This window comes from Setaria viridis, chromosome 2, assembly GCF_005286985.2.
Source record: "Setaria viridis chromosome 2, Setaria_viridis_v4.0, whole genome shotgun sequence".
NCBI classification, from domain to species: domain Eukaryota; kingdom Viridiplantae; phylum Streptophyta; class Magnoliopsida; order Poales; family Poaceae; genus Setaria; species Setaria viridis.
In genome coordinates this window covers 1,534,413-1,545,282 of record NC_048264.2, presented here as the reverse complement: position 1 = coordinate 1,545,282, position 10,870 = coordinate 1,534,413, and positions in this window count along the sequence as shown.

Below are 10,870 nucleotides of genomic sequence, written 5' to 3'. Positions count from 1 at the left end.
ATGTGGAGTCCATTCCTTTCTTCTGTATCCTGTTCAGGCCGTGTCTCTTTGACAGCCACCAATCCACCAAGGAAGTGTTCTGATCCGGCGCTATGTTATGCAGTTCGAGGAGTTGGCTGATGGCTTGCCAAACCTGCTGCGAGTAGCTGCATTTCGCCCGCCGTCTCTGATTGTTGGTCGCATAAGGCGCAATCATCCCTGTCTTGCAGACCATGATGCTTGCGTCTGGCAGAGGTCCATAAGCGTTCCCTCAGAGCCAACCACATGAAGAATTTTGGTTTTCAGTGGAGCCCAGGCGCGTCACAACTCCTTCGCCGCTGAGAACTTGGTTGAACCGAGGAAGAATGCTTTATAGGCTGATCGTGCGGAGTAAAAACCAGAGCTTTCCCATCTCCACGAAACGCGATCTTCAACTCCAACGGTCAGTTGCACTCCAGAGATCGCGTGCCAAAGATGGACATATTGAGTGAGTTCTTGTACTGTAGTGCGTCCGACAATATCCCCTATCCACCGTTTGCCATTCAGAGCAGCTGCTACCGTCCTTGTTCTTTTGATTCCCGGCTTGATCCTGTTGCAAAGGTCTGGTGCAAGTGTACATGGGGAAGAATCCCCCAGCCACCGATCCAACCAGAACAGGGCAAGATTCCCATCTCCGAGAGTAACCTGGATGGACGCCTGGAATATGTTGAGCAGGTTACTGTCCCTGTCGAATTCTGTATGCAGGTATTTCCAGGGCCTGCCCATATCAGTCCTTCTGAGCCACATCCACCTGAGTCGGAGTGCGAACGACACAATGCGTAAATCCGGCACACCTAGGCCCCCAAATTCAAACGGTTTGCAAGCAATTGGCCAAGCCACCATACATTGGCCTCCTGCTGCTTTGTTTTTACCCGCCCACAAGAAACCTTTTCTTCTTTTGTCAATTTCCTGTAACACCCATTCAGGGATTTTCAGGGAGATAAGACTGTGTGCTATGGAACTCATCACCGCTTTGACCGTCGTTAACCTTCCTGCCTTATTCATTAGGTGTGCTTTCCAAGTTCAGAGCATGCTATTGGTGCAATGAGACTCTTGTTTAGGTTTGTTTTCAGGCCCGATGCATTTCCAAAGAAACGGAGTATCTCCTTAATGGTTATCAAATCTTGCACCTGTGGAGATGAGAAGAGCACCACATCGTCTGCGTACAAGGAACATTGGTGGTGGATTGCTTGGTCAGCCGGGGGGGCAAGAACTCCACACTGTGCAGCTTTCTTGAGCAATCTATGCAGGATCTCCATCAGCAAAATGAACAACATGGGACTCAAAGGGTCCCCTTGTCTTAGTCCCCTTGCATTATGAATGAGTTTCCCAGGTGAGCCATTGAGGATTACCCTTGTGCTTGCTGTAGAAACAATTGGTGCCGAAGCCCATAGCTTGGAGAACTTGCAACAGAAATGGCCATGCAACTGTATCAAAAGCCTTTGTGATATCAAGTTTGATTAGCAGGCTGGCTCTCCTCTTCCTATGCAGGGTTTTTGCTGCCTGTTCAACAAATTTGAAGTTGTCGTGTATTGATCTTTGTTTCACAAATGCGCTCTGATTGACATCGACAAGCTTCTGCAACTCGGGAGCAAGACGGCATGACAACACCTTTGCTACCAGTTTAGCAAAGCTATGTATGAGACTTATTGGCCTATAATCCCCGGGGGACCTGGCATCCTGCCTTTTAGGTATCAACGTCATCAGTGCTCCGTTGAGGCTGCCGAATTGAGCACAGGCGTTTCTGTTAAAGGCAGCCAGCACATCTTCTCTAATTACCGACCAAGCTGTCTTGTAGAACTCGGCAGTAAACCCGTCCGGGCCAGGTGACTTATCGTTTGGCAGGTTTCTGATTGTTTTCCATATTTCAAGTTCAGAGAACGGTGCATCCAACTCCATCAAGTCAATGATTTCAGACCTGGCCGAAGGTGTGCCCAGAATTCTGCTGAAGTAGTTGTATAGGAGCTCCTCCTTGTCCCCGTGTGTTACTGCCACCACATCATCTTGCTCCAGTCTGGCAATGTACTTCTTCTTAGTGCGGTAACTTGCCTGCAAATGAAATAGCTTGGTGTTCGCGTCTCCGTCGCGCAAGAACAGCATCCTAGAACGCATTCTTGCCATCGTCCGTTCTAGCGATGTCAGGCCGAGCACCTTGCATTTTAGTTGCTTGCGTAGCTCCCTCTCATCAGGCGTGAGACTTCTATGATCTTGTGCTGCATCGAGCCAGAGGATGAGAGTTTTGGCTATGGGCAATTGTGTTTTGATCTGGCCGATGCTTCGACTGCTCCAACTCTGAAGCACTTTGGCTGTGTGCTTGAGTTTTGTGGTCAAGTCGGACAACGTCGTAGATGTTCGTGCCAATATCCACCTCCGTCACCTGGCCCGATTTTAGATTAACGAGGAATAACCCACCAACAACCGTTCACACGAAGAGCACTCCAACACCATCAGCAAAGCTAATCAAATAAGGCAAGGTCAAAAGGGCAACAACAGAGAGCAGCATCTTGAGCTTAATGTCTCTGCTCTGCACCCATCTTGCTTCTCCGTCAGAGCCGACCTCCCTCAGCCACAGGCACAGTCTGGACTTGTGCACAGAGGCGAATCCCAGCCTACCATCCTCCATGTTCATGAGCAGAGGGTGGCCCTGGAAATCGGTGCATGCCGACGGCCTCCAAATCACAGTCACTTCTCGTGCACCCAGATCATACCTGAGTATGCTGGCACTCATTTGGAACAGGAAGTGGAGTGCGTTCCCCACAAGGACACCGGGTACAGATTCGAGACATACAGGGGGGGGGGGGGGGGGGGGGGGGGGTCCTTAGGGTGCTCGACAGAGGCCGGCTTGCTCCACGCATCATCCACGGACGAGTAGATGCAGGAGAAGATGCCATCCTTGTCGTTGCCCATGAAGACGACGCGGAATGGTCCGCGGTGGCAGCCGGGGTGGTGGCCGCATGTCCCGGTGCCGCCGCAGACCAACACGGTGCTCCAGCTCTGTGGGCGCCATGGCGGCTTGGGCAGCCACCGCTGCTTGCTCGTGGTGGGGATCCACACCCAGAGGATGTTTCGGAAGTGCGCAAACCTTTTAAACAGCAGGTAGAGGAGGACGCGGCCGTGGCGGGAGTATGTATTCTTCTCAGTGATGAACTTTAAACACGGGAGTATTTGGATTCCAGAGCATGTGGAAGTTGTTTAAATAGAAATCCCATGAATTTGTCTAAAATTCTTTTTGCAATACAGTAGAAGAGTCCTCGCAACACAAAAAATACAGTAGAAGAGGAGGAACAGAACACGTGCCCCTCAAAAAGAGGCAAAATCGCCCTCTATGACAAACAATAAATTTGCCAAAATACTTAACAATACCATCCAAAGTTTTGATATTGTCGAAATAACATCGGTCACGCCGTGGGACCTACCATAGACACACGTGCTCCTATTTGGCAATATCTGTAGTATATTAGTATTTTGACAATCACTTTTTAAAGGCGAATTTCCCAAAAACAAAATAAAACGAGGCCAATGTCGTCTCACTTGGCTACTCCCTCCATCCTAAAAAGAATGCAACTCTCGCTTCTCGAGAAGTCAAACAGTTTCAAATTTGACCAAATTTATACAAAAATGTACTAACATTCACCTCTCCAAGTAGTCTAAACTATTAATATTTATTTTTTTCATAAAAATTAGTACTATTTTGTATAAATTTGATCAAATTTAAGATCGGTTGACTTATTAGGTAGCGAGAGTTTTAAAAAAATATTGACGGAGGGAGCAGCGGCTTTCATCATGAAACCAGGCTTCTAGAAGATCCAACAGGCCCGGTAAGAAGGACTCCTACAACGTCTGTCTACCAGGGCCCCTGCTTCAGCCCAACATCCGACCTTTCCAGCCCAACATCCGACCCGGAGTCGGAGTCCATTCGTAACCGCTTTCCGGCTCGCGTGTGCCGTACGCCTCCTCCTCGAATCCAACTCGGAATCGGAGCGGGACACGGAGAGCCGGAGAGGTAACCGACGCGGCGGCGCCTCCCCCTCTATAAACCACGGCGCCCTCGCCGCGTGCATTCCATATCGCCTCCGAATTCGACGACAACGACGATGCTGCGGCGGCCCCCTCCTGTCCCCGTCCCGAGGTCCTCGCTGGCGGCGGCCGCGGCGCCGGCCTTCGACTCGCACCCCTCCGACGTGGTCCTCGTCAAGTCCTACCTCCGTCCCTGGGTCGCGCAGGGCGTCCGCCCTCCGGGCGCCTTCGTGCACGCGGCCGACCTCTACGCCGCCGAGCCCGGCGACCTCGCGCGCCGGCACCGCGCCGCCGTCGCGCGGGATGGCGAGCGCGCGTGGTACTTCCTCTCGCCGCTCCGCACCAAGAGCCCCCGCGGGCGCCGCAAGTCGCGCACCGTCGAGGGAGGAACCGGGTGGTGGCACGGCGAGGCCGGGCCCAAGCCCGTGCTCGACCCGCTCGACGGCCGCCGCAAGGTCGGGTACCGCCAGAGCTTCTCCTTCATGAGGCGGGGCGCCGACGGCGCGCCGGTCAGGACCGGGTGGATCATGCTGGAGCTCCGCCTCCACGACGACGACGACGACGGCGAAGGCGGCGGCGGGCTTGGGGATCAGCTGGAGGGCCTCGTCCTGTGCAAGGTGTACCGCAGCCCGCGCCACCCGGAGACCGCTGCGGCGCCCGACGACGGCGACGAGGAATCTTGCGCGGCGGCGGAGACGGCGCCAGGTGGGCGCCATAGCAACGCTGCGGACAGCGACGGGAGCTCCGACGCGTCGCTTGTCGCGGTGGTGGAACCTGGAGGGAAGAGGAAGGCGTACGACGACGAGGGGTCCAGCGCGGCGACGCCAAGGCGCCATATCAAGAACGCGGACGGCGAGACCTCGGGCGCGGCCGCGGCGCTCATGGCGCCCGGGCTCAAGAAGCAGGCGGCGGACGGCGAGAACGAGGTCTACGGCGCGGCCACGTCCGCGGCGCCCGGGATCAAGGAGAAGGCGGCGGCGGACGACGAGAACGTGATCTCCGGCGCGACCACGGCCGCGGCGCGTGGGAACGAGGAGGGAAAGAAGAGAGCGGCGGACGGCGACGAGGACTCATCGGCGTCGACGACTGCGCGCAAGAGGGCGAGGACGGCGGGCGACGAGGGCCCCGGCGCGGCGTCGGCGTCGGCGTTGGCGCCGGCGCTCATGAGGAAGTCGGCCGTCATCGCCCTCGCCCCGGCGCCCCAGCAGCTGCTCTGCCCTCAGTGCGGGTTCCAAATTGGCGCGCTGCAGGCCGTCGTCGCCCCGGCCAAATCCACATCGGAGACGGGGACGAGGATTGCTCAGGCCGGCGCGCCACAGGGAGGTGGAAGAATGGGAGATGCTTCAGGGAAGGATCACTCCACCCATCGCCTTGTTTTGAGATTCAGTGACCCCAAGCAAGCATGAGCCATGGCCTTGAGCAAATCTCCCCCCCCCCCCCCTCCTCCACTGTGAACAGATGCATCGTCAGCACTGAGATTCATTGCAATTGCAGAGGGCATGCAAATAGCCATTGTAAAAATCTACACAGCTAGGATAGTTCTTGCTTCTATCTGGTGAACTTGGAAACACATACGGTGTCAATGTTCATGAATTCAGTGTGCTTCTGTCAGTCAGAGCTTAAGATGCTTAGTGCCTTAATCCATGATTTGAACGCTTTCAAATTCGCCATGCTTAGGCAATCAGTAGGAAACTGTAACTTATGTTGAGGTGCGGGGAAGACGGGCAGTTCAGATATACCAATGCATCATTATCTGACAACATTCTACGAGTTCTGAACATCGATGAATTGAATTCTGTTAGCTGTTGACATGTATAGTAGAAACAATCATGCATATATAGTTCATTTCCCAGTTGCTTGCAATGTATAGTAGAAAAACTCATGCTACTGTAACTGTTTTCTGAGACACTGAACTTTTAAGCTTCTGTTTTCAGTTGCACAGAAATATGAAGATAATGCTGAAAGCCTGTATGAATTGTTGGGTTCACTGCACACGCGCTATAGATGAATTGAGCTCGACGGCTAAAACACCGTCAGCATGGAGTGGCACCTGACCTGACTTTCGAAGGTTGAAAACATGCTGGGACATTGATGAACTGAACTGAATGTTGCAATTGCTTCGACTAGTGTACCAGCGGATAGAAGTTGTCATGCTCAATTATGGTTGTTTTAACATTCGCCCTGACCATGAATGATGAACGTATGTCTGGCCTTGTTGGAGCTTTTGTTCAGTTCATGTTTAGCAGGGCCTCTTGGGAATGATGTTATATTGGATATGTGCCTAATGACTCTGTAGTTCAGTTTGAGTTTGAAAACACCGTCAGCACGGAGTTGCACCTAACCAGCTGACTTTTCAAATGACGAAAACATGCTAGGATACTACATATTTAAATTTTCTATAGTTCGGACAGAGAATTTGATTTTTCAAAAAAAAAGATAAGAGTAAGAAAAAAGAAACGAAAAGAAAAGAAAGAAAATAGGAAAACAAATTGCCACCGTGTATACATAAAAACAAGGCCCCCATGTGACACGGCCACGACGTCTGCGCTCACCTGGAGTGCCACGGCGGCCACTTCCTCGTCGTCGTCCTAGACACCGACGGTGAGCGTATGCGCACTCACATGTACAATTCAGATACTGATGCCTGGAGCGAGGCTGTCCATGGCCCTCCGGTTCCGACTGCTCTCGTCGGTACTTCAATCTTTTTGCTCATTGATGCGAGACGCACGCTTCTGAGGTACGATCTGACCACTGGGGACATGAGGAAGATCCCGCTCCCCGAAGAATTGGACAGCTGCGCCTGCGCTCTCACGACGACGGGAGGAGGCAGATTGGATTTGGCAAGGATCTACAACAGCCGCATGTTCCTCTGGTCCATGGATACAGGTGCTGCGGAGGAAGCGGATTCGAAATGGAGAAAAGTTGATTGCTGGCGCCCCCACTCGATCCATTTCGTATCGGGGAGCAATGTCTTCAAGTGGCTCATGAATTTGGGGTTCTGTTCGTTGGATCTCTGAATGATCGATCAACGTTCATCATCATATCATTGGCACTGATCAAGTGACCGAGCAGGAGATCGATGGTGGAGGAGGAACTGGAGCCCTACCAAATTGGGCCTAAATATGGATGCATTGAGAGTACCTTAAATGTAAATGTGGCTGGTGTATTGATTCCTATCATGCCCAAAATTCTAATCCCATGGGATCGTATCTGAAAATCTTATCCACTGATCTACATTAACACTACCAGAGCCCCTCAACTGAGCAAAATTCAAATGTTTAATGTTGCCTCAAAGTCATTATCCATTCAGTTGCTTATGCTGTACAGTACTGTAGTTTTACTGCAGGGTTTAATGTTGCCTACTCGTCAATGATAATGCTAGCGGAAATTGCTACCCTTGTGTGACAGGCCACCAAGCGCGCGCCAAAGGCGCTCAATTTTTATAGTAATTTATGCTAACTTGATTCTGTGATTTACCTAGCCCCAAATGGAAATCTTTTCTTATCGAGCCCTTAGTCTTCCTCTCCAAATTTCACTGGAATTGCAAGAAGAACAGACAGATTATCAACTCAATGGTGACCACAGCATGCTTGTTAACCCATTTATTAGCACAACTCACTGAACCTGCAGTACTCCACACGGCTGTTGTTCTTGCACCTTGTGGTCATGGTGGCCAGAGTCCAACCTAGAAGCCTCTGAAAGACTGATCAATAATTTCGAAAATATATTAAAACTTTAGTAGAACTGAAACATATACAAATTGGAGAAATCTGTAGATAAACTTATATCAGCACAATCCTCTGTAAATACTGATAAGACCAAAATTTTAATATTGGCATTGGTTTCCTGGAGAATTAGTACATCCAAAGAACTTGCCTATGAACATAGTTCGCTTCCAACAGATCCATTTAGGAATGGCTATTGCAATTACTGAATAATGGAGAAAAGAATTCATGTGCTCATACCTTAACTACGGGAATCAGGATGTTTCGCCGAGTGCCCCAGGCACTCGGCGAAACCCTAAAAACACTCGGCAAAGTGTTTGCCGAGTGTAACACTCGGCAAAGAGCACACAACAAAAAATCACTCGGCAAACAAACTTTGCCGAGTGTCTTTTGTCGGGCATTCGGCAAAGGGTGTGCCGAGTGTCCCAAAAACACTCGGCAAACAATTTTTTCAGAAAAATAAAAAAACATGCCCAGGCCACCAGGGGCAGCTCCAGCTGCTCGCCGCCGCCACCGTCTCAACCCTTGCGACGCCGCCACCACGCCCAGGCCATCCGCCGCAGTTCCAGCTGCTCGACGCCACCACCACACCCGGGCCACCAGCTCCGGCTGCTCTGCCGCCGCCACCACTGCCTGCTCCGCCCGCCTTGGAGTGCGCCGCCGCTGCTCCATCTCTCCGCCGCCCGAGCTGCCTCTCGCCGAGCCCCCTCCCTGTCAGGCCCCCTCCCCACCGCCGCCTGAGCTGCCTGGAGAGGAAGGGGAGGGAGCGGTGGATCCAGGGGGAGGTGGCGGCACCGGATCCGGGGGAAGGTCGCGGTGCCGGCGGATCTGGAGGGGGGAAGGCGGCAGCGTCGGATCCAGAGGGGAGGTGGTGGCGCCAGTGGATCCGGCTTGGAGGATGGGCGATGTGGCGGACGGATCTGGCCCGGAGGAGGGGCGGCGCGGTGGTGGCGGCTGGATCCGGCCCGGAGGAAGGGTGGCGCGGCGGTGGCGGCCGGATCTGGAGAGGTGGCCAGGGTGGCATTGGGATGAAGGAGGGGAAGGGGAGGGGGCGATGGAAACAAGGGAGGGGAGGGAAGAGGGAAGGGCCGGTTGCCGGCGGGGAAGAAGAAGGGAAGGGAGGGGAGGGGAGGGGCCGACGGTGGAGGGAGGGGCCGGGGGTGCAGATGGAGGGGGAGGGGAGGCCGGGTGCAGGAGGCAGGGGGCTGGTGCGGGAGGAGGATGGGTGCGGGAGGGAGGAGAGAGGCGGGTGGGTCATTTTAGGGTGGGTGGGTTTTTTCTCCTTTGCCGAGTGTTTCTAGTATAGCACTCGGCAAAGCATTATTTTGCCGAGTGCTAGATGGGGAGCACTCGGCAAAGTCCCCCCCCTTTTTCCCTTCCTTTTTATAACATTTTCTTCTACATTTGTTTTGATAAACTCAACAATACCTCATCAAATTCACTCAACAATATATATTTGATTATTCTACTCGTATTATTACATTATTTTATGCATTTATAGCTTCAATTTAATTTATATCAATTAAAATTCTATAATTGCCCTTAATACATTAAAATTATAAAAATGGTTCCAAAAAATTACCAAAATTTCACGTGAAACAATATATGTTCTCTATTGCCTATACAAAAATTTTGTAGTCAAATCTAAATTTGACCGTCACTTTGACTCCAAATCTTATCGAATCCTTCTCAATGCTACGATTCTTCTTTTGAGATGCTTCGGTTTGTAAACATTGTATGTGATAAAATATGTGAAACTTTCTTAATTTTTTACCACAACCTCCATATATGATACCATCACATCATGATAAATCTCATAATTTTCTGACTTCGTTTGCTTTTTTTACAATTTAAAAATCATTAGGTCACATGTTCGTGGTTGTGTTTCCTGCACAAGATGTTTGAAGTTTTTTTTCATTTCATGAGTAAGGCCTCAAACTGGGCTAAATAACATAAATATCATTTTGCTACTCATTTTATTCTATAATTTGAATCACTTGCTGTTCAAATTTGACTTATACCAAAAATTCCCTTCAAATGCAATTAATTAATTAAATATAGAAAACAAATCCAAAAATATACCAAATTTAATATGAAGTACCACATGTTGTATATGGGGAGTAGAAAAAATTTCACGATGAGAAGAGAAAAAAACTAATTGTTTTGTCGAGTCAAAAAAAACACTCAGCAAAGCTCCTTGTTTGCCGAGTGTATTTTTTGACACTCGGCAAAGCCCCTTGTTTGCCGAGTATTTTTTTTGACACTGGGCAAAGCTCCTTATTTGCTCGGCACTCGGCAAACAAGCTGTTTGCCGAGTGCCGAGCTAACGGCAAAGAAAAAACACTCGGCAAATTTGAGGTTTCCCGTAGTGTTTAAGCAAAGATATTGATTAGAACAACCTGCATGTCTGGTGTCAGGGATGAGTGATATCATCATTATGCTGCATATTTGAAACAATCAAATTTCTGTAAGAAATTTCAAGAAGTGTGAATTTGCCCGTACGAGGACAATTCTCTTTACCTGAAAGTGCATATCTGAAATTTCTTTCCTGTTTCTAGCTGTCATAACTTAAGAAAACATGAGCTATAACTGTCAACATAAACCAAGAATTTTTCCACAAGCTTCTGCTTCCCAATTAGGCTATTCAATTTCTGCACTCCAATCTTTTAATCTGAAAGAACCATTTTGAATGCCCACAAATAGGAGATATGGCTTTGAAGATCTTGACTTGAACTCAGATGGAATTGTGCACCAAAAAATCGGTTATTGGGTATTTAAATATAATGTAGAAGATAACAAGTTGATTAAGAGATTCATTTCATGAAAATAAAAGTTTCTCAAGCAAGTCACAGTTCAAACCTATCATCTTTGCCAACAAATCGAAGCATAGTATTTTCAAACACTGGAACCATATCAGGGTTCACCTGTAATGACAACAATATTTCAGTACAAAGACCAGGCGGTAGGAACATCATAGCAGAAAGCAAGATAATTTCATAGCATTTAGAGGCATATTTACACAAGCTTTAATAAACAGACCTCATATCTGTGCTGATGCCTCTGATCAACATATCTGACATTGACATACCTAAAAAGTTGAAAAATTGGCG